This window comes from Hippocampus zosterae, chromosome 11, assembly GCF_025434085.1.
Source record: "Hippocampus zosterae strain Florida chromosome 11, ASM2543408v3, whole genome shotgun sequence".
Taxonomy (NCBI): domain Eukaryota; kingdom Metazoa; phylum Chordata; class Actinopteri; order Syngnathiformes; family Syngnathidae; genus Hippocampus; species Hippocampus zosterae.
The window spans coordinates 7,128,652-7,155,279 of record NC_067461.1 but is presented as its reverse complement, the minus strand read 5'-3'; the positions used below and the strand labels follow the sequence as shown (position 1 = coordinate 7,155,279).

At 42.2% G+C, this 26,628-nt stretch overlaps 1 long non-coding RNA gene across 2 annotated transcripts in view; it reads left to right on the top strand.

Annotated features, from left to right (window-relative positions):
• Positions 1 to 2,735: 2,735 nt before the first annotated feature.
• The window catches only part of LOC127610431 (uncharacterized), a 30,288-nt gene continuing 6,395 nt past the window's right edge, over positions 2,736 to 26,628 (top strand). For both annotated transcript variants that reach the window (XR_007964847.1, XR_007964848.1), the window contains exons 1-2: positions 2,736 to 2,842; positions 13,285 to 13,433. This is a non-coding gene — a long non-coding RNA (uncharacterized LOC127610431). The remainder of the gene's footprint in view (positions 2,843 to 13,284; positions 13,434 to 26,628) is intronic.

Genomic DNA, 26,628 nt, shown 5'->3' with positions numbered 1-26,628 from the left:
CACCGATGACACCAACGACCCTTTCTACATGTACGCCAAGTCAGAAATTTTCCCTGATGGTGGCAAATGAAAAACAAAATGATTTTTTTTTTTAAAAACGTGCTGCGTGTTATTACGACCAGCTCGGACCGGAATAGATGTGTTTAAAAAAAAAGAAAAAGAAAAAGCTCTTTCACAGGGGAGCTCACGCCCGCCTTCGCAGGTGCCGAGGCAGGTTGTGATTTAGGTTGATTGACAACTAATCAGCAAATCAATTAGGCCTTGACCCAAAAAGCGAGACAAAAGGAGTGGAAATTCCTTTCTTCCTTTCTCTCCTCTGGCTCGTGCCTTGTCTCAGCTCGGACCCTCCGGTGCCGCTGATGGCTCCGATTTGAATCCTCTTGGCTCCAGAACCTATAGTTGCTTTTTAATGGATCCATCTATCAAAATGTGCACTAAAAATTGCTTTACGGATGCTTTTCTTGATACGCGGAGGGGTGGGGGGGGGTCTCTTCTGTGATCTGTGACTTTTGTGGCTTCAGTCTGAGGCAATGTAGTGATTCACATCGTCATTTTTTTTTCCAAGGAGGTCTATCCGATGTCTGAGGGGGACACTTCGGGTGAACCCTGTTCACCTGGAGAATGGGAATGCGTCTCCCGCCCTCCCTCCCACCCACCCGCCTGCTTCCTCGGCTACGCCGGCATCTGCGAGGAACAGAGCATCCGTTGACAGCGGGCCTGCTTCTCATGCCCCCGTGGAGCACCCTCCACCCCTTGTCCAGGAGCACCCCCCCCCCCTCACCCCCCACCCCCCAACCGAACCCCTCTCTCTATCCAGTGCAATCAAAGAAAGCTTCATTACCTGCTGACTAATTTGCCCGCTGCCCCCGAGATGACTCGCAGGTAATGGCGGGGGCAGGTTGGCCTCTTTCGAACCTGACAATGGGGCTCTCTCAGGGGCCTGCTACATCTCCCCCCCCCCCCCCCCCTCCTCCCCTTCTCCTGAATCTTCAATCCAGAGGAAGAAGGCGGTAGGTGGAAAAAAAAAAAAAAATCTCGGCATCGGGGAGCGAGCCAGCATCGGGACACAAGATTTGAATGCATGGCGCCGTCGTGCCTCTCCAATGAAATTACCCAGTAGACAAAGGCGAGGCCCGAGGAGCTGACACTTCCTTTGAGAGTGTGTCAGCAGCTTTGCGCCGCAGCCACCATTTTCCATTTCTGCCCCCCCCCAAAAAAATAAAATAAAAGAAAGAAAAAAAGCTTTGCTCCTGTGGGAAGCGACAATGGCAGGGACAATCCTTCTAACGCCATTCAAAAAAAATAAAGAAAGAAATAAAAATGGGGATGAGATTTAGGGATTTGGATCCTCTACTCGGGGAGTTGAGTGATAACATGTCTGACAAAATGGGAAGGATGAGTTATTTACAAGTGAAAATCACATCACGGGGGGGAAAATAATAAAAAACACTTTAGCCCGCCACCTATGCTCAGTATGAAAAATCGTTCATCCTTCATCTTTTGGATTCGTGTGCGCTCTTAAAGATGCGTTTAGGGTTGGGTTAAGATTTGGGCTAAGAGGTTAGAGGTTTTGGTTCGGGGGTTTGGGTTCATGATTGCGGTTAGGGTTCAAAGTTAGGGCTCGGGAGTTCATGGAGATGATGGTTATGTTTAGGAGGTTTGGGTCCAGTGTTGGGCTCAAAGCTCAAGTTTCGACGTGGAGGGTGGGGTTAAAAGTTACAGACGGGGACTTCAGGGTTTGTGTTTTGGGTTCGAGTTTCAGTTTTAAAGTTGGGAGCTTGTGTTCTATGGTTTTGGGTTAGGTCCATACATCGGGTGTTGGGTTTAGGAGGTTTTGGGGTTAGGGTTGGGGGTCGAGTTATGGTGGGAGAAACATGATGCAATATACTGTATGTTTGCATCAATATATGTTTGCACCCCCCCCCCCCCCTCCCAAAAGAAAAATGTATGTCATCATTCCAAGGACTCTGGGGTGAGCTCCATCTCTAATCAATGAACCCCATCTATGGGGGAAGCCAGTATCCCCGGTGACGCCGTTGCCAGGACAGTTGTGCTTGGCAAGCAGCGGATTCGCCGTGGAGATGAGCCCCCCCCTTGATGCCATGTGGAGGCTCGCTGTACTTGGAGAAGATTTCCCATGAACAGCAATATTCTATAACATCCGTAGGACACAATTATGTTTCCAGTACCCCTGGAAATATAAACATCAGCCATTTCAAACCAAAATGGCCAATGTTTGCATACCCCCCCCCACCCCCCTCTGCCCGCATGGTATGTTTCGCCTATATGCAGCGATAAACGTTTTGCAATTTAGCATCGCATATCTTCTTTGAATCAAAATCTGAGACTTGAGGCTTCATGAAACTTTTTTAATAGGTCTGTGATCATCACGCCGAACATTTTCCCGCCTCCTAAGTAAGATGGTCTTCAGGGGGCTGAATTTGTCGGTTCTTTTGTGAACTCTGTGTAAAAAAAAAAAAAAAAAAAAAGTAATGGAACCGTGTTTTTTTCCCCGAACATTTTTCCGTCTATTCTGCTTAATTTGGTTCTTTTTGCCGTAACTTCTCCTGCAAGATGGCGACAAACTTTATTTCTTCTCTGTCCCTGCCTGTTTTCCAAAAGCGTGGCTTTGACCATTTTGTTCTGAGACGGGGCTTTTCCTTGTTTACCCCCACCGAGGACTCCTCTGCTGAAAAGCCCCCCCCCCCCCCACCCCCCCAAGAGAGCTTTAAAAAAAGGGAAGTGCATCTTTCTCCAGCGCTCTTCTCATTGATGAAATGTTTCCTTTTCCTCTTCAATTATTCAGACCGTTTTCATTGGAGAAGTCCCAGCGGTGCCCCCGGTGAGATTTGCATCTTGATTTATTTGTCATATATCCTTTCTGGCGCTAAATTCTTTATACCTCTCGGGTGGGTGCCACCCATGCATCTTTCATGGGGGCAAACATGCCCACATTACACCTTTGCTCTTGTAGGCTGGATGAAAAATGCATTCGGTCATTAATTTCTTTTCTTCCAAATGCTGTTTTTTTTTGTCAGGAGTGGCACTTTTCTGCTTTTCAGACGCTTGGCTCTGACCTGGAAAATGTAGCCCATGATGAGTGAGTGACACAATTAGGTGAAGACGACGCTAGCCACAGGGCAAAATGCATTTATTTATCAAGCACATTCCGCTAAGTTCATCTAAAGTGAAATTTGCTATTCCCGAAACATTGTGATATCCCACACCGTTAACGGTAAGCAAGGAGATGTAAACGGTATGCTTAACATTTGTGTTCAGCTAAGACTGTTTGGAATACTGTCAAATGAATGAGATGTCTTGAATTTGATTAGTCGTCTAACAAAATGTTTTTAAAAGTCTTATGTTTAGCCTCCTTTAAACTTACAAGCATAAAATTAACTTTTAATTCAGTACATGGAATCATATCACAGGCAATAAAACATTACCTGAGCTTACATCAGGGGTTTTTGCATGCTAACTCCTTGTTCGACCAACAGGATGGACAAATTCGCTAGAATGAAATTCAATCTCTTATATTTGATAATTTAAAAAGGTCTTAAAAGTCTTAAAGTTGGGTAATAGGTACCCCGTTATGACATGAACTCGACCACTCGTGTTTTAAACGCATGTCAAGCCAATTGGAACTAGCCGGTTGACGTTAGCGCAAGATGCTAACACGGTACTCTTCATCAGACCCACCAAAAAGATACCTTTCAAAATCGTTTGTTCACATAAACCATTGCTGTCGTATGCTGGCTCGACATGAATCATATCAAGCCAACGGAAATGGAAGAAAAACAAAAAGTTGAAACCTACCGAAATGAAGAGCTAACAAATCTTAAAAACTGGCTAACACGGGATAAAAGAACTTTACTGGCTCGTAATTTTAAGACAAATCTTTGGCCCAAACTGAGCATATTTAAACAAATACCTTTTAACACACACATTCAATAAATATTTATTACTATGATATTATTTACAAACACCATCATGTTTGTAAATGGAATGCTGTTGACGGGCCTTAAACTTGTATTGTGCTTGCTAGTCACATCGATGGACACGAAACGGCAAATTTCAGAACCGTGCGGCCGGCTTGCCAAGCGCGAAGCTACCGTTTTGCCCCACTCTAACTGTATATGATATTATTTTTAAAATCGAGGGCATTGTTGTGGCAGACCTCAAGGATTATTTCTTTTTTTTTTCCCTTTTGTTGGGCTGACAGACAAATTCCAGTAAAGGAGACGAGCGGGTGACAAAGCTTTGAACCGGCGTCACGCAGTCAACACTTGAGCCGCAGGATGAGATAAACATGTTTGCCATGGCGTACATTTTATTCCCACATCTACGCACGCCTCTTTCTCTTTCTCTCTATCTCTCTCACCCTCACCGGAGTTCGGCAATCCCGATGGACTAATTCCCTCTCAATTATCTCTCACGTCCCTCCGCCTCTTCCTCCGGATTTCTTTTCGTGCCCCCGGCCTTCGGCTCATGAGTCGGTGTGCAGTGCAGAAGGCAGATCGGGATGCGGGAATGCGCCGTCAAGCCTCACAATCTCCATCTGTGGGTCCAAATTGGGGATGAACGAGGGATGGGAAGAGAGCGGAATGATGGAATGCGTATTAAATATACAGCAGACTGCTGAGAACATGTTGCGGGATCATTTTTTTTTTTTTGCCTTATCTTGGTGCATCGGGACTTTTTTTGTGCTGCTATTGTCCTTTTCTGGTCTTTCTGAGGTTTTTATAGGGCAATGAGTGATTCAGAAAAATCAAGCTAAATATGTTGAATATAAATTTAAAATACTCGAAAATTAGTGCAATAACCTGGCAAGATATTTTTATGTTAGTATGTTTTCTAAATGTCGTATTTATATTAATAGTCACTACATTTATTTTGCACGTGGATTAACTGATTTTATTCGACAGAATCTTTATGGCAGAGTATGTTGGATTGTCGCTGCCAAATTTACAAAAGATCTGGCAAAATGTTAAAAAAAATTTTTATTGGGGGCAAAATATGCCCCATTTGCATGGTAAAATACACAATTTGGTTGTAAAATATAAAATAAAATCTATTCAAAGTGTGGCAAAATGTTTTTGGACAAAATAATTTTTTTAAAGGAAAATATAATATTTTTGAGGGCAGAATAAACAGTTTTTGTGAGGCCGACATGTTTCTTTTTAACACTGAAATATAATTGTCCAGCACGCTTGTGCTGTTTTTACTCCAGGGATGGCATATTTTATTTTATATATTTTTTTCTTGCAGGCTTTCTTAACCCCGCTTATTGTAAATTGGTAGAAAGAACTAAAACAACAATATTTTGTAAAAAATCTTGACGGTTGGGTGTGAGTACAGTGACGTTGCGCTGTGCTATCGCATCATTTCTTTTATCACTTTGTCTTATTTTATTGAATCCTGCCGCAGTGTTCCTTCTCCAAGTGGAAAGTCTCTCCGGATGCATGTCCTGTCTTCATGACAGCTCGCTAACGCATCTCCACATCTTTGTTGTGTTTGTCATCTGATTCACACGTCGGCTGAGAAGCTGCCTGAAGGAAATCGGATGGTAAAACATTGTGAAAACATCATGGGATGAGGGTGTTGCCGAGCGGGGGGCTATGTGGGTCACATATGCGTGTCCGGATCACTTTTTTTTCTGGTTAGAGGGACGGTGGGATTCTGTCACGAAATACTGAACTGTGTGTGTGTGTGTGTGTGGGGGGGGGGGTAGGTAAGCCTGACTGGAAAAGCATGTTGCTCTATTTTTAATTCATGCCGTACCACCTGGCTAATGGTGTTTTTGGATCCACCCCCCCCCCCCCCCTCTCAGTGCAGAACTTGCTTGGGATAATCAGACCTCCACCAAATGCGTCCAAATTATTCATGGCCATCCACATTATGCACCGCTGATCATAATATCGGAATATTCAAGCAAACGCGGGAGGGAAATGTCAGGTAGCATTAGGGTGCACCGGTGACAAAAACAAACAGCCCGCGGCGGGCCGATTGATGGAAAAATATGTTTGTTTCTTATTGTCCTCAGGTGATTACAGTGATTATAGTAAGCAAAAGGAATCTGGATTATCGAAATTATCATGATATTGCTTGAAAAAATGCCAAATTTGTGTGTTCTGCCCGGCAACATTTTAAAAGTATTTGTTTGTGGTCAACTGGTTAGCACGCCCACCTCATAATGCCGAAGTGCTGGGTTCGATTCCGGCTCTGGCCTTCCTGTGTGGTGTTTGCATGTTGTCGGGTACTTTGGTTTCCTCCTGCGTTCCAAAAATATGCATGGCAGCTTAATGAAACGCTGTAAATTGGCCTCAGTTGTGAGTATGAGCGCCAATGGTTGTTCGTTTGTGTGTGCCCTGCGATTGGCTGGCAACCAGTTCAGGGTGTCCCCCGCCTACTAAGGATCAGAAAATGGATCAGAAAAGGAATGGATGGACAAAACGTGTGGCAAAATCTACTCAATTTTGGTGTCAAAATATACAAAGTCTTTTGTGCCCAACTATAAAGATAAAATATGTTTTGCTGTGGCAACATTTCTAAAAAATGTGTCAATGTTTTTTGTAGCAAAATATGACGCCGATTTGTGCACTTCATTTTGACTCACTTGCTTCAGTGGGCACATTTCCACAGAATTCTTCACGATCGCTTTTTATGCCCATTCCTAACGGTGACTTTATAAGCTTTGCGGGAACTGACGCAACAACGAGGCAGTCACGTTTTAAAATCCAAAGTTGCACTTTGCCTAAATGCTGACAGTGACATGTGGGCTAATCCTCTTAGCACACACTGTAAAGCTTTGTTGGTAAATAGTGTATCAAGTTTGTTGGGTTGACAAGGCGACATTTGCGCGTGCATTCCATGGAAGAACGCTCGCAAAAGTTCAAGCCTTGTTAAAAAAAAAAATGCTCTTTGCCAAGTTTGCGAGACTCCAACAATGCGTCCGTCGTGCTCGCAGGTTGAATCATTTTCCCCGAGATTTTCATGCGTGCTTTCGTTGAAGCACGACTAACAGCTGTGATAATTGCTTTGACGGACTTGGACTGATAATTTTATCTTCACGTTAGTCTCATTTACGTTCTCAGGCAGCATGAATCAAGATAAAGATCGCCGATGAGGACCAGTTAATTTTATGATAAAATACTTAAAAGAGGGTTCAACAAAGCACCAACTGTGTTTTTACTCATATTTGTTGTGTTTCATTTTGTATTGTGCCCAGTTTAATTTTGAAAAATGAAATTTAGTAGGCATGTCTATCATGAGCAGACCGACAAAAAAAGTCCCAAAAAGCCATGTCTGAAAAGACAGAGGAAGTCTGGCATTTTGCAATGATTGTTGTCCATTTTTGCAGATCCAAGCTTATTTATTTGGAAAAATTCAGCCACCAGTGCCAATTTTATTTTGCACAATGGAATTTGATAAATACTGTATGTCTTTCATGAGTGAATATACCCACAAAAAATGTCTCTAGACCCCATACCTGAAAAGACACAGAAAATAGTTCCTGAACCCAGTTTGCCTTGGCAACATAAAACTTGATGAACTTGTCTCTAATGTGTAGACTCACAAAAAAGACTCAAGGAACCTTGCCCAAAAAAACTCAGGAGCTATGCCATTTTTGTTTTTAGCGCCCAATTTGGTGTCATTTCCAGGGCTCCTTTCATGATGAACTTGTCCGATGGAAATCTTTTGAAAATTCAGCCCCCGAAGTCAGTTCACCTTATGAAATTTGGTAAACTTGTTGATCATGGGAGGACCCACAAAAAAGTTTCAAAACCATGGCCAAAAATTTACCATTTTGGTTCCAAACAGCCAAATGATTGTCATTTCCCAGGGATCCTCCAGCATTGAACTTGTCTAAGACGTTTTGTTCAATTGCAACCACATTTGAACCACGCAAACTCAGATCATTTACATTAAATTGAATATTGTAATTTTTGTCATTGCTTTGTGGACAGAGCAAGGTGGCCAAGTTTGATGACTCGTCCTAAAACACAAAAATAACAACTCCACAACCAGAACAGCGGTCTGGACGGCCACAACTGAAGCGCTCGGTTGTCCATTTACTTTTCCATAAGACCGCTCCTATCAATATTTCATAACAAGGTCATAAAGTATACCCCGGCTCAATGCCGCTTAATGCTCTCATCTTATCTTAAAGCGAAGCGGTCAACGAGTGCGGGCTTGTTTTCGACCAAGATGACATCACCGGAGGACTGTTTGCCATCACCTCATATTCATGATAAGAGATTATGGCCGTTCAATATTGAATGGTCTGATTTAAAAATGATGAAGGGGAAGCTTGTGGAGTTTCTCACCTGAAGGCAAACACGTTTTCCCAGGAAGGCCTTCTTCTTCTTCCCTTTTCTTCTTCTTCTTCTCTCACTTCTCGTTGATCCATTATTTAGCACAATTAGCCTGTACCGAGCTCTTTTTACAAGCATCTATAAGGTAGACTCGACGTACATAACAATGTGCATTTCACCGCCGGGTTATTTATTTGGCTCATTAATGCATAGTTGGATTGCTATCGACATGGCTTTTATAGCTTCACTTATTGAGTAGGGCTTCTGTTGCGGAAGCACTGTTATCGTCAACAGCAAAAATGACTTAATTGGATCTTCGGGCCCCTCACGTCCCGAGAACTGACATCATAGCGTGTTTTTCATCACGGGCTGCGCAAAATAGTCTCAAGTATCCATGCCCAGAAATGACTAGGAAATGGACTATTTTGTCTTCAAATGTCCAAAACAGCTTTTCAATAGTTGTCTTACAGTTGTTGAGACGGAAACAGCTTTTGAACAGCTGTCCACTGGAATGACCACTTAGCACGAAAGGGTTAAATCCCCACTCTTGCCTCGGAGTATGTCCTCCCCCGTGGGGAGCCCCGGAGGCTTTGATCCGGCTCCGTGCACCCCCAGAATGCACCCCGGTTATAAGGCCGCATGAGGGGGTCAGATGAGAGGCAAAGAATGAAAGAAAAAGGGAGGGGTGGGGGGTCTTGTAAAGATCAACTAGGGTTGACTAAAGGGCTGGATAAGTGTAAGAGGGTGGGCTAATGAATCCTCTCATACCACCCTAACCCCCCCGATGTTGCCCCCCGTCCCCCCCCCCCCCCACACACACACACTTTAGTAGCCTAATTACCTGCCTGATTAGTAGCAATGACGGCACCTGGGAGAAGGGGTCAAAGAGCACATGTGCGAGGTGCCAAGCGCCACGCTAACGAAGGCCTCATGCTAATTGAAGCTAATCACGCTCCACGTTAGCACGGTGCTAATGCGAGTCAGAGAAGATCACAAAACCGTCCTTTTTCATCTTGAAAGTAGCGCGCCGCCGCCGGCCGGGACCGTTTCAACAACGACAGCTATCGGGGCCAGCGGACCATACCGCGTAGAACACGCCGGTTCGTGCGCCGTAGCTTCAATCAGGCTCGTTTGCATCGGTCGTTGGGAAAGCTCCACTTGAGGTGCATGCATCTGCTCTTGAGCTTAAGGGTTGAATTCTTACAATACAAAAAGTATTTTGGACTTCTTGCTAACCTGTGTTGGGAAGTAACAAAATACACATGCTTTGTTACTGTACTTAATTAGATTTTCCTGTCATTTATACTTTTGTTGAGTATTTCTTGTCTTTTTAGAAATATACAGGTATATTTCTAATTTTACTCCCTACTTTTAAGCACCTATCTGTACCCACTTTATACCTTTTCAAGATATGACCCTTGACACATAAACCTTGGCACTTTTGTGTCTTGGCTAGTGAACAAAGTACCGTTGGTAGTATACTGCCCCCTTGTGGCCAGGAAATGTACACCAGAAGGAGCAGCACAATGTCAATCTGTATTGAAGTATGAAATCGTAGTGCAGAAACGATTTCATTCTTGATGTTGTGTTTTTTTTTTTTTTTTTTTTTACTGTATGATACAGTATAGTGTCATCCGTGCATTACTGTGCAATAACATCGAACAGTGGTCTCCAACGACGGCGCCGCGGGCCATCTAGTACCAGGCCACACAAACTCACTGTACTTTTGTTTTTTCTCAAGTATCTCTCCATCTGCTTCAGTAGAATGTGTGTCTATTGTTTATTGAACATATCAGGATGCGCTTTGGGGTGTAACGGGAAGTGCGAGGCGGCTTTTATCCGGCATTATCAAAGCATATCTCCGATAGCGGCACGCGCCTCTATCGCATCAAATCAATGCTCACTCGGATAAAATGGCACTTTGATAAAAGTGCGTGTGCATATGTGTGTGTAATCCTTGCTTGAAGAGCGGGGAGAGGAGGGGGGGGGGGCAAGCAGTGCCTGAGGCCTCACCAGAAATGGAGGCCAAGTTTGAAAGAGGGGAAGCCAAGTGAACGTCATTAGGGAAAGTCAAAACATTAGGGACACCCGCGTGCACATCCGTTGATACCCAATGCAAAGATTCTGCTCCATTTGAATTTCTTTTGTACTTGACTCATCATGTCAAATTTGCGTACTTTTTTATACAGTGGACCCTTGTGGTGCGTTCGAACCAAAGAACGGGGAAGCCCCTCAGTCTTTAATCCCCCTAATGAGGAAAATGAGGACCACCTACTTACCCCGCCCAACCCCACCTGTGGCTGCTTTTCTCTTTAATGAGCTTCGCATCCCTTTTAAAGCCATTTTGTTAGTTTGCTTGTGGTGGATTTGTGCGAGTGGCGTGACGTGTATTCAAGATGACAGAGGCATCCAAAACAACAAAGTGCTCTCTTGAGGCTAACAATATACTCTATGTCTCTGTCGGTGTGTGTGTGTGTGTGTGTGTATATGTGTCCATGAAGACCATGTAAGTGTGTGTGCATGGGGAGGGTTGGTGGAGGAGGTGGAGTGGGGGTGGGTGGTTGACAGGCGCAAACGCTGATACTCTGTGGCGGCAGGAGCACATCTGAGAGCACATGGGCGGCGTCCAACTGGGAGCAAAAATGATATTCATTGGTCTTAAACGGCCCAGGACAGAGGAAAGTGTTGCCACCGCCTGTGTCATGTTGCATTATGACCTGACTGCAAGGGAGACCGGGAAGGACGGCAGGGGAGTGCGAGGAGCCAGATGCAGACGAGACAAAAAAATAAAAAGTAAAAAAATAATAACAATTGGAAAAAAAAACCCTGTCACTAGTAAGAAATATATCCATATTTATGAAGCCATTTATTGTTACATATTTCATAGAATAATATAAAATGGTGATGCAATTAACAAATATTGAAAGTGACCTACCTAAGTACCTAAGTACCCTATCTTTACCATCATGCAAATAAATGTCAAAAAATGTTCATCAATCATTTAAATTTTTCGTACGGAACCCCCCAAAAAATTGTGACATACATCCGTAACTCACAAGCTTTGGAATTGCCATTGTTACAAGCAGCTTGTGATCAATCAAAGTGTTTGCAATGCCAAGTTACGACCAAGAGTGTCACAAAAAGAGAGAGAAGATGACAGAGAAAAGTAGAAGCGGTGACGCCGACATACAAAGAGCTTGCTCTCTACCTTTTTTTTTTTTTGCTCCAAAATAGGCGATTTGCATGACAGCAACTCATTTTTTACCGCCATTAAAAAATGGAATAAGGTGAAAACAACTTTTTGTTTTGTGATGGAAGGTGAGTCTAATCTTTCATTTGGTAGTTTTCCATAAAACCCCGTCGTCTGTAAGGCTTGAAAGATCAGTCAGAATGCTCAAGACCTTCTGTTTTTGAAACTGGCCGCCATTGAAAGAGTTCATAGTTTCCATTGCTTGATTGTGAATCGCTCCAGTGTGCCACCATTTTGCATTCTTTTGGTTCTTATAGTTGTGACACCCTGCATGCACCAAATGCAACAAGTCTTGCGCCTACTTTTGATACACACTCGTGTTGTCTTCGAATGCGACACACAGTTTTGCAAAACAAGTTCAACCAAGTTTTTTTTTTTTTGATGGGGATGGGTGGGGGCAGACAAAAAGCTTGAGCACAAAAAAAATCAAATCAGGGTAAAAACAAATGTTGGTGTTTATCGTATTGCGTGGCATTGAGTGGCAGACATTGGATTGGGACAAAGAACATCTGCGCCGCCCGAACTAAGACGAGACGGCACAAGGCCCTCCATTGTCAGGGCACACCTTGACACCTGTTGTCTTCATTATGTCGTTGGTTTTGAACAAGTCAATGCATTTGTCGTCAGATGTCTATTGTTTTGCCAAATTCGCATCTCTCGCTTTCCGCCAAGCCCTTTCATCATGTCACAAAGCATTTTTTTGTCAGGGTTTCTCGGAATTACATTCTCACGAATGGAAAGCCTTGATTCTTAAAAACAATAAAGAAAAATGACACAAAACATTATAGATGCTATTTAAAATGCCAAATATCTTGTCCAATTGTGTTCCTTTTTTCTCCATTTATAATATAGAACAGATACATTCAAAATACTACTAACCACATGAAAAATTACTTAAGATATTGTTTTATTATTTTGCTCACCCTTGGTGGTGGCATTTAATAGAGCAGACATTTTCAATTGAATGAGAGACACATTTGAAAGTCTTTCTTAAATCGTCGAATTCCCTGATGTAAAAAATATTATATAAAAAAAATGTTGGATTACAATAGCAAGCCATTTGCATCTTCACATGTTTTGCGGCTTTAAAAAGTCATAAATGTCGCTTCCTTCAACTTGCTGTCTCCCTGCTGCAGAAAATATGAATTCAAAAATTCTTAAACTATCTTAATGAATCCATATCGGCCACTCCTGGTTCTCATCATTGCTGAAGGAGAGAAGGAAATTTGATCTGAAGTGGTTTTAATGAGTCTAAAACCAGATTTCCTTCAACATACAGTATATAAATACATCACTATGTTTCATATGGTATAGCAAAAATTCTTCTAATGGTCATCTAATGAAGGGAAAGTCTTAAATTTGATCAAAAATACCTTGAATTAAAAATCAAATCATCAAATTTCCACTTTTTTTCTCATATCTTAGCCATCTATTTCCTCAGTTGATTAAATGACTATTACATTTAATACGCTTATTAAGGGGGAAGACTTTATTTTTCCAAGTGCCTTCTTATAATTTTACACAGTACATCGGCTGTGATTCCTCCATCCGCAAACACAAATAAACTATATGGGGAGGGGAAAAAAAATCCAAGCGTTGGCTTCCATGGCGCGCCTACCCACCGTCTCGCTCGTCTTGCGTTAGCATCTTGGGTGCGCTCGCAGCTGTGCTAACATCTGTGCACCTGTGTTCTCCATCCGCCCCGCTCCCTCCAATAAGGTACCGGTGCCATGACGGGTATGAATAAAGGACGGTACAATCTGGAGCCTCAGCTTGCACAAGCGGCCGCCAGGACGTGGAGCGACTCAATTAACCATGAGGCCGGCCAGGTTCACTTTTTAACTCGGATTCCATCGATGGACCACTTGGTGAGTTTTGTGAGGCCTTTGTTATCTCCACTGTTTTGTTTTACAGAAAGTTAAAATTTTGTGGCGCAAGGTAAATCTTGAAATCAAAATATCCTGCAGCTTTAATTAAAATACTACCCTTGCAATTGGTCCAAAATAGCAATACTCCTACCGTAAATAGTTGAGTTTTTTGGCCATTGATGTTGATCTTTTTTTGGGGGGGACGGGTCAACTCATGGTAGACATGTCAACCAAATCCTATGTTGGTTAGTGAAAGAGCCTTCAAGGCTTTGAATGACCCTTGAAAATGTCCATAATGGCATCTCTAAACCAAAGTGGGAGACTTCCTGTGTCTTCTTGACCATGGTTTCTTGTCATTTTTTTGTGGGTCTTCTCATGATGACCATGCCAACAGAATTCTCATGGTCATTTTGACCATTTCTAGAGTGCTTTTAGAGGACAAATTTTCCCACCGGAATATTTGGAAATTTCAGTCCCTGGAGCCAGTTTCACTCAGCAACATGAAATTTGGTAGACATAATGATCATGAGTTGACCCACAAAAAAAACCCCAAAAAACCTTGAATAGCCATGCTAGAAAAGACATCAGAAGGCTGTCATTTTTACCATGTCCGGGGTTCATTCGACTGATTATGTCACTGAATTCTTTGGAAAATTCTGACCCAGAAGCCAATTTCATTTTTTGCCACAAGAATAAATAAGTTTAAACCTTGGCGGAGTTCTATAATATCAGCAATTATGGGTTGGTGGGCTTTTATTGCGACATTAACGCTATTTGTGCCAAAGAAAAGTGTCTATTTGTGTGTGTCGGGAGAGGCGTTTGTACAATTGGGCTGGCACTGGTGCTCGCCAGCGTGGGTGGGCGGGGCCACATTAATATGGTGCGAGCCCGCTAATGGCTTTATGATTGGATAATTAGAGGTAGGTGGGTAATTAGGAGTGAGTTGTGTGTGCACGCTTGGCCCGGCGCACTGTAGTGAGTGGGAACAGGATGACTCCCCGCTGGATGCTCAAGGGTGTTTATGTGTGTGTGAAGGGGGTTGTGTGAATGTGTGCGTGCGTGCATGTGTGCGTGCGTCTCACATCCAACAGCTTGTAGAATGGGCACTTTTGGAGGTTCTGCTATAGAGAGAAAACCACCCAAATTTTATACCTTTAATAGGTTTGTTAAGAATATATTCATTCCTTAAATTGGGGGATTAAATATGTCTGCATATTTTTGGGTTCTTGCAATGTCACTCAATGATGTAAAACAGTATGCTTCACTCCAATTTCGATGTCATACAATAGCATATGATTAACTTCAATTACCGTATTTTCCACACAGGTGCTTCAGAGTATAAGATAATAAGATAAGATAAGATAAGATATCCTTTATTCGTCCCACACTGGGCGCACCTTCAATGAATAGCCTATTTTAAAACGCTTTTGATACATTGGGCACACCGCATTTATAAGGTGCATAGAATAGAAGCCACAATAGGGGCTGCGGTTGTGTTATGCATCCACTAGATGGAGCTCTGTGAAAGGGAATACAATACAATATAATACAGATTTATTTATACAGAGCTTTCACAAGCGCTGCAGCTGTAACAAAGCGCTTTACGGAACATTTAAAATACTACGTCCCCCCAAAAATCGGAATATTGATCCATATATAAGGTGCACCGGATTATAAGGTGCACTGTTGGCTTTTGAGAAAATGGAATGCTTTTAGGTGCGCCTTATAGTGCGGAAAATACGGTAGAATGAGATCTGATATGAGGCAATACGATATGATCCGAATCATGACACCATTTGCAATGACAATGTAGTATGATAAAAATGAATTCTATTATGATATGATATGATCCGAAACAATTTGCTCCAATCATGATACAGCGTGGTAGCATGTGGTCTGATGTGATATGATTCACTGCAACTATGATTCGATGTGATAAGACTGACGTAGCTGAACTGGCAATCTGGCACTGCAACAGCATAGACAACAATTTGAACTGAACTGCACATTTTTTAGATGTAATACTTTTGTTCAAATGAAACATATTGCTTACTGAAGCACCACTTTTCATTTTCACACTTCCCGTCATTTGCCCGTATGCCTTATTAAAAAAAAAACCAAACAAACAAAAAAAAAAAAGATGCGAGTCAACGACACATTGATGCTAACGACGTCTGCCCTACCTTTACGCCCCAGACCAGCGTCTCCAGACATCATTAAAAGGCGATGCTGTAGCCGTGGGCTTCGTGTGAAACCCTCCTTCAAACTGTTCACTTTATCCATAATTTAGCCCCCTTCTCCCGCCTGAATTATTCACGCAAATAGTGAGGCAAATAATGGAGTTCACAGAATCTTACGTACACATCAAACTATTTAAATGTTGATTTGAATTTTTGAGGCGTTCTGATGCGGCTGCAAACGACTAAGTGGGGGTGTGGGGGGCTGAATAAGTCAATCGCACGTATGAGAGAGATAAATTAATACATTTAAGGGGCTATATCATGCTATTTTAAGCGCTTCACTGTTAACTATAGGCATATACTTGTTTATTTTTTACTTTTGGCACAATGGCGAGAATACGAGTTACTTTGCTGGCTATTTTTCTAACGCGGAAGGAAGATGCCTGCTTCACTCAAACCCCGCCTCTCCAAGAGTGTGGCTGCGCGCCACCCACTAAACGGTAATGAACAGTTGCGATCACAAGGCGGAATAGTGTCGCTTTTCCATTACATTACATATATTTATATATATATATATATATATATATATATATATATATATATATATATATATATATATAATATAAAGAAATGAATCTAAAACATAAAGAAAAATCTTTTTATCCATCTCGGGGGCGGCCATTTTGATACTTGCCATCGATGGAAAATGACATCACAACGGCGTTGAGAAAAAAAAAACATGCCATTTGTTAGCCGAGTCCTGAGCAACTGTGATGTCATTTTTAGTCGATCGCAAGTAGCAAAATGGCCGCCTCCTGCGATGGATAAAAAGAGCTGGGTTTTGCTGGTTAATTCATATCCCACAAACACAATATATCAGAATACCATGTTTAAACGAGTGGGGGCACATAGAACCTGTTATTATAAAGACTTTTTTTAAAATGAATACAATTATGCTATTGGGATAACAACTTGTGGGTTACACTCCACATCGCTACGCGGACTCAACACTGAGGTGATCAATAAAAATGTTAGTTCAACCCTTAAACGTCGACGCTAGCGGCACATCTCACCATTTCTTGCATGCTCACGCGAGGCCTCCCCTCATGTTGAAGAGGTACGGGAGGCTAAATGTAGCTGTGGCCCTGACTTGATACCATATCAGCAAAAGGCTGAATTAACACGAGTTGCTTACTTACCATATCGTGAATCATTTACTCCCCTCGGAGTCCGGGAACGGCATGCAAGTTTTATGGCGGAAAAAAGAATCAGAATTCCCGGGATAGCGGCGCAGGGGTGGCTCATGCATAAGTCAAACTTGCGCGCTACATGCTAGCACTATAACCTTGCTTGGGGATTTGGCTGCCGGCGTATGAGAGTGCTTCACTCAGAGCTTTTCATGCACCGTCTTGTGCGCCGGAGAATATCAGTGGATAAAAAAACTGTGCTGGGAGGTAATGAAGTAAAATATTTCATTGTTCTTGCGTAGATTTTCAGTTATTTGTTTTATACGTTACTCCCTAGATTTGTACAATGGTACCTTGATTTGCCATCATACAGTATATCAAATCAATGTTCCTCATTGAAATGAATTGAAATGCCATTGAACCGTCTACAGCCCCACTATCAAAACACAATTTTTTTTCAGTGTGTTATCAAGAAAGAAAAATAGAATGGCATTGTAAAATATAAATATAAAAACATAACTAAATAGAAAGGAATTGAACTACACACACATGCGTTCACATTGTAGCACTAGAGCAAGAGCAAAACTATTGTACTGATCACTGTGTTTACAGAACTGTGAACAATTACTTTCAAAGCTCACAAACTTAACAGATCATCTCACGAGACTTAAAAACAAAAATTATCTGTACTTCTAGATAATTACAGTGTGAGTACTTTTGCCACCTCTGGTCATACACACAAACTCACTCACTCCTGCTTATTCCCTGTTTTGCACAATCCTCGTGGCTTGCCTGTCTTCTTAACTGCCTTTGATACAACACACATACACACACACACACACACATACATGTGCACTGCGGGGACGACACGCGCGATGAAAGCATCTGGGTATCATGTGAATCCAGCACTTTAACTTCATGGCTCATCCCAGCTCAAATGGACAAACTGGAGTGAAACACTTATTGCTCAGACGGCGCTCTCATTAAAACTCCAGTGGACTCGTTACATCACTCTGACCGCTTTAAAATATTTCAGCACTCCACTAAAGGAAATAGAAAATGGTAAATTTTTGTTTATTTTGTCTACTTGGCAACAGCAGGCAACCAAACGATTATTAAACGCAACCAAACGATTATTAAACGCGTGTCTCAAAATAGAAGTCTCACTCCAAATATGATATCGTGCGATAACATGTGTTAAAAAATGCAACGTTGATCAAAGATGATTCGTTTTCATTATAATACAGTCATGCGGCACGATATAATACGGTGCGGTATTTAACAACACCGTGCAATAAAATACATTTGCAATGCAATGTAATGTGCGAAACGGAAGACGTATATGAAATGAAGCAATTCGGATTTGAGGAAAGGACGCGGTGTAGGTCGCGGGAGGCACGAGGGGGCGTAAGCAGCTAAAGATCACAGCCAAGTGGAGAGCAAGGAGGCGACAACCAATTTGACACATCGGGACAGAATTCCAGCAGCGTCTGCCACCATCAACACGTTTATCCTCCTCGACTCATTGCCGCCGGAGAGACGGGCCTCGCCGTCTGTCGGATCAGTGAAGACTCATACGCAGGATCAAAAAGCCAGAAGAAAAGCATCCAACTTCACGAGAGATGGCAGGAACGGGATCCTCTAGTCCTCTGCTTTAGGATTTTTACAAGTGCAATTTTAATGACAAAGACAAAAGCATAAACCTTAATATGTATAAAATGCATCTTCATTTATATAGCACGTTTACAACAGCCGCAGCTGAAACAAAGCGCACGTAACATAAAATAACACTAAATCTCTCCATTTGTTACTTCCCATGCACTTTTTTTTATCGTTCCTCTTTAGCCTTAGCCCAAAAAATGTTTTCAGCGAATAACATAATAATTGGTTCCACCCCCAAAAAAAATCCATGAATAGTTGAATCAGGAATCGCGTCGTATGCCGGCAAACACTTGACTTGGTTTTCATCCGAGAGCAACGATTTCAATATTTGAGGGGCGCAAGCGTCTTCTCATGCCAACAAGTATGAACCAAGCGTGTTTTGGCGGGGTCTGAATGTCCCCCGTCAACAAAGCACCGCAAGCTGTGTTCGCAGTAATGGGTGGGGGTACGCTGAGCAAATTCTTCCTGCGGGTTTTTTAATGTTTAATGCTAGCGTAGCGGCGGTGCGGGAGTATCCCGGTGTGCACGCCCGCATTCTGCTGTGTTCCCAAATGCGTCGTGGGATTCAAACTTCATACACTGGATGAATATTGTTCATGAAATACTTAAGTGAGACGACGTTTTCGTTTTCCATCATAAAAATCGAAAGAACGTCAGTTTAACGGTGGGAGCTCAGTGTCAGCCAAGCGTTAATTTACTTGGCGAAACCATCCCCCAAAAAATGAGTGCAGCGTGTTGGAGGTGTTCAACAACAGCTGCAAGTCGCGGCATACGTTGTGTCATAAAATTATGGGAAAAGAGGTGGTAAAATTGTTTTAATTGTACAATAATATGACAAACCGCAGTGGAACAATTTTCCCACGTGAAATAATGGAAAAATGGCTAATCTGTTCCATTCGAGGCTTGTAATCAAAGTTACTTACCGATATGATATCAAGAAAAGCACAGGCTGCTCTAATTTTGATACTGAGGATACTGATACACACATGCAGACTGTATTAGAAAATATGTGCAGATATTTTACATTTCGGTCAAAATGTACAACAAATTTCCTTCATAATGCCAATGCCAAGTAATATACAGGCTAGTATCGCCAAAAGGGATATTGATATCAATATTTTGCATCGCCATTAATATCTTTAGTTGTAGTTTTTATCATCACTGTAGCCTGTGAATTCCATTATCAGGGATCCCTGCGTTGTACTCTGTTGTTTGATTACTTTCTCCCGGGTAATATCTGGATTGCTGGCAAAAGAGAGGCAGTATTTCAGTATCGATGCAAACAATGGTATCATGAAATAATATTACCTTATATTTCAACACTTGAGTGGGAAAATACTCATATGAACCTCACTCAAAATGTCGTACCTGCTTCCACACTAGTACGATACCAAGTAAAATAATAACTCGTATCACACTGATATTGATCGTGATGGTTCACAGAATGAGATATATAAATGAGCTCCTGTAACCTGTTTTCTTTCATAGTCATGACATAAATATGAAAATCGAATTCCAGTATCGCGACGTAATGATAGGATACCAAGTAAAATAGAGGTTGATATCACCAATATCAATATTGATATCTACGTTCCATAGAGAAGACTCACAGTATCATTTGCTGCAATATGTTGACTTGAATAACTCCAAGCATACCTCTAGCTCTGGATTTTAGTACAGAGGAGGCTGTTATCAAAGTATCGATATTTCCGTATCATTCCAATCTGATCTCTAATCTAGTTTGTATTTTCCAGAAGACATTTGATTTGGTTGTCATATATAAATGAGCTCCTGTAACCTGTTTTCTTTCGTAGTCATGACATAAATATGAAAATTGAATTCCAGTATCGCGACGTAATGATAGGATACCAAGTAAAATAGAGGTTGATATCACCAATATCGATATTGATATCTACGTTCCATAGAGAAGACTCACAGTATCATTTGCTGCAATATGTTGACTTGAATAACTCCAAGCGTAGTTCTAGCTCCGGATTTTAGTACAGAGTATCGATATTTCTGTATCATTCCAATCTGATCTCTAATATAGTTTGTATTTTCCAGAAGACATTTGATTTGGTTTGTATTATTGTGTATGTCTGTGCGGGATGAACAGGCTAACTGCTGTCCTGCTCAGAGGTTTGTGGACATCTCCCAAATGTAAACACAAAGACAAATTCTCATCTTGACCCGAGGTTGGAGGCTAATTCGCTAACTTCCTGAGGTCCTCCTCCTCTTTTGGAAAAACATTACAATGAGTATAACCTTTCACATATTGATTATCTGGTTAGTAAGAAAAAAAAAGAGCCAGTGGCATTAAGTTCTAATGATGAGCAATTTTTAGGACCCGGGGGGACCCCAGCTGGTTCCGGGTGCAGACATATTGGCCTGTGATGAGCTAAAGTGAGACCATTTGCACACAAACACATATGCATAATGGACAAATAATGGAATCTTCTAATCATTTGTTTGGGCTGCGGAGGGAAATGACATGAACCCTGTGGCCTAACACCATTAGAATTTCAACTATGAAGCCCCCCATCCCCAACCCCCCACACCCTTACCTCCCCCCTTCCTTTTTCTTTTCGTCTGGAGATGGATTATTGAGATTTGCCGCCATGATTTTTGGTTCTCTTGCCAACTCCCCGTGACATTCCCTCAGTGTGACACATGTCTGCCAATCACTTTGATGGACAGCTGACACAGAGAGCACAGAAAGACCATCAGTTTGGGCTCGAATGACACCGATGTGCGAGGAGACCTTCCCCACGTCATCCCCTGCACTTTAGTGATGGACAAAAATCGTATTCATTGCATTTACAACCGAAGCAGTAACATGCAAAAATAAAATATAATAATAATAAAAAAAAGAATATATAATATAATTTTATTGGTACCTTCGGTGGATTCATTTGTCAGTAACGTTGATAATTTTTAGTGTGGCAACACATAAAGAATGATGGACTCTGGAAGTATTTGCAAGCGAGCACTTGGGATGTTAAAGTAGGTTTATTTGCCTGCAGGGGCCCTAAACTCCGCTTGCGGGCCCATGTGATGATGTCACTGGTGGATTTTGGCTTTGGAGTTTTGGGTAATCTCTGTGTTGCGGATGAGGCCCGCTGGGAGCCAATGAAAGTTGGAACAGGATCTCTGTGTGAAGGTGCTACCCGCCCTATCTTCTTTCCTCTTCCAGGGTGGGAGATTAACACCAATGCCATATTTGAAAATGGGGCCGAACCCCCCTGACCCCCCCCCCCCCCCCAAAAGAAATTGTGAAAAATATCTGTGGATCCCATCCCTGATCAGATTTTTGGAAAGTTTAGTATTTTCCCTAATACATTTGTACTTTGTGAAGATGAAGACAAAATGTCCTACTTTCTCTCCTGCTTTTTTTTCCCCCAATATGTTTGAGTTGTCATATTTTTCTACCGTATTTTCCGCACTAAAAGGCGCACCTAAAAGCCTTCCATTTTCTTAAAAGCTCACAGTTCACCTTAAAATCCGATGCGCCCTGTGTGTGGCTATTACGGTAATATTTCAACCTCAAAATGGCTCGTTGCTTCAGACATGCTGACAACGCAGAGTTCAAACGATCGGGTTACGCAGTTGAACACGGAAATAGAGCAGCGGCAAGAGAGTTCAACGTTAACGAGTCAATGTTATAACTTGCCTTTGGTTATGTGAACCGTGTCACTTCTTTATTCAATAAGTTTTACTGACATCTGATCGATCTGTTGCCGTTTCCTTGAGCCTAGCTCCATCTAGTGGATGCATTGTAGATTGCGTCGTATAATGCGGTGCGCCCAATGTATTAAAAACATGACAAAATGGGCCATTGAAGGTGCACCTCATAATCCAGTGCACCTTTTAGTGTGGAAAATACGGTGTTTTTATATTTGTAATATTTTTATTTTTTCCACTTGTGTGTGTGTGTGTGTGTGTGTGTGTGTGTGTGTGTGTGTGTGTGTGTATGTGTGTGTGTGTGTGTGTGTGTGTGTGAGAGAGAGAAAGAGAGTGAGAGAGAGTGTTGTAAGTATATTGCTGCAGTAGCCCGAGAGAAGCCAAACCTGGCTTGGTGTTGTACTCAGAGAGGCCTTGCAGTGGGGAAGCTCTTCTCATATGTCCACGCACACACACACATACACACACACACACACACACACACACACACACACACACACACACACACACACACGCACACCCAGAATCAGGAGTCAGCTGTCGGGGCCTGTTTCTCAGCTCATTAAACACAATCCTGATGATGGGAGTGAAGAATTTCAATTAGAAGGCCGACTTTGATGTGGCTGTAGACGGGACTTTTTGGTTTCCAGCAGGTAACTACTTTTGTCCCATGTTCAGTGGCTTCTACTGTATTTTTACATAATTTGAGCGTAAGTGTAAATCCGACATAAGCCCTTTTGTCCCCCCTCGTTTTGGCCCCGGGGTTTGTCTGCTTCTGGCAGAGCGAGAGGCCTAACAGAAATTGGCCAACTTAAGTGTTTAAAGCACTTTCGGAAAATATAGGAATTAAAAACTGTCACTGAAGGACGGTATGATCGTTTCAAATTGAGCCACTCCAAACTAGAATGGGCAAACTCCATTTGTCTCTTTTCTAATTTCAGAAATAAACAGAGAACAGATCATAGCTTCCAGACATCTATTATTTACTTTCGTTCCAGTTTTGTATTTTGTTCAATTTAATGTCACCTCAATAACCTTTTGACCAGGGCGGCCCCAAAAATATTTGTGGGCGGCGCCGACGTGCTCATCGCAAGTATTTTGTTGACTTGATGGCTCGTTGCGGGGCTTGGTGGGACAAAATGGTGTCCCCCATGGACGATGGGACCCGACGTGCGTCATTTGTGTTCAGAAAGCGGTATTCCTGATTTTGACGCTGACTAAACGGAGGGTTGCATGACGTTCAGTTAGCCTCATCAAACTATAAAACCTGAGACAGATTTTTAATATACAGTACACAGTACAGTATTTTTGCAAATTTTCCCCTTTCCAAGTCCTAACACTGTGTACTTTACCTCGGTCGCACTCTTTTGAGGAGGACACATAAGTAGAACATAAATCAAAGTTTATCTTGTAGACTTTGGCTGGCGGGGAAGAAAAAACACTGAAGACTCTTACAGTGACATGAAAGAGGACGGCAGTAGATGTAAAAATCATCTGGTTTCTCTCATTTTTTAATCGTTTATGAGGCTTCTGCAAAACATCTTCCTTGGCCTTCTCCCTCGCTCTCTGTCTCGCCCACTCGAGTCACCTCTGAACTTTTCTCCTTTTGCGAAAAACAGCCGTCGTCCGATTCGCTCTCGTCAGGGATTTACCGCCTGGATCCCACGAATCAAGCAGAGGGTGGATGCCCATTGTGCCCCAATCAAAGCACTTCCTCTTGCGGTAATCCCTCCATCTGAGCAGGAAGAAAGGGAAGATGAGAGAGAGGGGGGTGCAGGGGGGATCAATTCTATGATGTGATTTATGCTTCCTTTCTGTCTTGATTCAACTGTTTATTCCTCGACTGAACCGGTGTCCTGCTCTCGTGAGCTTCCCTTTTCGCGTCTTCGCCGAGTGATTGACGTGTCGCCAAAAGAGACACAATTAGCCGCGTTCGTCAGGTTAGCGCGACGTCGGCATACGGCGTTACGGGTGGCAGATAAGCCGCGCAGATTTTGTCGCTTTTCGTCTTTTGACGCGCCGTTTGACAGGCATTGTGTCGTCGTTTTTTGCCAATTATCGTCAAATTCGCGTCTCTGGTGTTTGTCAATAACGATCTCCAGATGGGAACTGGAATGTCAACACCATCATCGCTCGATAGCGACAAACAAAACATGTCAGTGCATCTGTTTGTGAGCTTTCAGATTTCAAGTTAAATCGTACATCTCAATCTGATTTTTTTTTTTTAAATCAACTTTGATCTTTTTTTCCATAGCACCTTTTATCCTTCAATTGGGTCAACGTTTTGATCAAGCTTACTGTCAATTTCCTTGCGTTATGCTTGCAAAACACTCACCTCTCACATTAATATTTTTTTACGAAATATGCTTGAATGCCTTCACGCAACGGATATATGAACCTAAAGGATGCAGCGACGCGTGAAAACGGCTATAGTCTTTATCCCCTGCGTAGAACTACGGACATTATTGAGACTTACGAAGTCGGCAACGGTTATGGACATAATGTAGTCATATCGCAGTACTAACAGTATCGTGAATGTGTTGACCTTATTGTGATACAGGCAATCGTCATGTTTTTATTTTTGGGGGAAAAAAATACGTCAAAGTGAACCAAATTCTGGTTGGCGTATATTTATTCATCATTTCATTTCAGGGGCAGATATGAATTCTCGGTTTCACTATGGATGTAGTCGATTCTAACAGAGGTGACCAGCGTCCTTGGAGGTTTAAGGCACATTATATCGATTTATTTATTTATTTTGTCAAAATATAATTTGGAGCATTATTTTAGGCGCCTGGCGATATGTTGTTTTCGGCTGTCCCTGGTTACCGTACAACATCCGTCTCCCAAGTGAAACGTCTACGGGCTAAGTGCACCTAAGACAAAGTGGCTCACCTTGGTGTACATTGAAGGCCTTGACATTTACGACACCACTCCAAGCATCGATGCATTATCTATATGTCGGAAGAGCTATTGATTGTTTGATGGTAACCTTCTTAAAGTTCACCTTCCGAGTGCTCGACTCATTGAAACAACAACATTGACTTCACGATCGTCATCATCGTGCAAAATGCTTATAAGTGTCAAAGTTCTTGTTCTAATGAGACAGAAAGTTTGTCCGACGCGACCGCGGCCAGTGCCTCAACCACATTTTCCAGACTGTGGCGCTCTTAATAAGTTTTGCTGTGTCTGGGCCAGCGCAGATGTTGCTGTTGTGTCTCTTGGAACTCTGAGTGGCTTTTGTGTTTTGTCTCTGTGGCAGCTGCTGCTTCTGGAGCGCTTCGCTCACGCCCATCCAAATGTTAAAGTCCCCTCAGGACCAGTGCACAAGACAGACGTCAACACTAAAGCTGTTGGCTAAATGTCACGCCCTCAGAAAAGGCAAACTGGCCAGGCGCTAGTGTAAAAATGTGATACGGTTGTAACTAAAATGCTAACGTCGTAACGTGACATTTGCTTTTTGAATTAACTATTTTTTTTAAACTAAAATGTTAGCATTAGCCAAACTAACAACTCAACTCAAGTCTGAGTCATGCCGAGTCAAATGCCAAAGAATACAAATGAGTTTCCGAGCTGCCCATCTTTAAAACTCGTCTCAAAACTCATTTGTATTCTTTGGCATTTGACTCTGCATGACTCAGACTTGATCTTATTTTTACTGTTTTGTGCTTTCTACTGTCTTCATTATTAATTTATTGTGTTATTGTTGTATATATGATATTTGCTACGTGTACAGCACTTGGCATACAGTGGTGGTTGCTTTAAAGTGCTCTATAAATACAGTTGAGTTGAGTTTTTAGCTTAGCTAATGCTAACATTTTAGTTGAAGTTTAAATCGAGTTCATATAGGCTTATTTCGATGTTCTTTTGGAATGACAGTCTCAGTAAATATTTTTGCAACCACTGTTATGTAAAACCAACAAGGCTATATTCTCCTGGTTTTGACGTTTTTATTATCATTTTGCTTTTTACGTTTGAATAATCATCACACAAAACGCTTTTCTATTTTTGTCGCCAAAAATGTCATGTTCATGCGAAGCTCACAATGCTAGCCCATTGCTATTTGCTTTTGAAACTGTCTTGTAATTCTACTTTCACGATGCTTCGATTACTATTCTTCGCAACCAAAGTATTGGCGTCATGCTACATTTTACAGAAATTGGATCTAAATCTCCCAATTTTTTTTTACACATTCTACTATAATCACATCACACTTTGTGTTGGTGTTTCTGTTTTGAAATCTTTGATGTTGAGTTCTCGTCAGCGTCCAATATCTCTTTTCCCTACGGATCCATTGATGTGGTGTAACCCAAACTCCTGGTAGTCTGCTCGCATCAATTGATGTCATTGACCGCAGCCGACGGAACACGCAACCTTTACCGGCCTTGTGAGCTCCTCGAGCACAGGAAGTCAAAATAGACGAGTGGATTAAGTGGGAGGTGGCGTCCCCGGGAGACTCATTAGAAAGGGGGAGAGCGGGATATC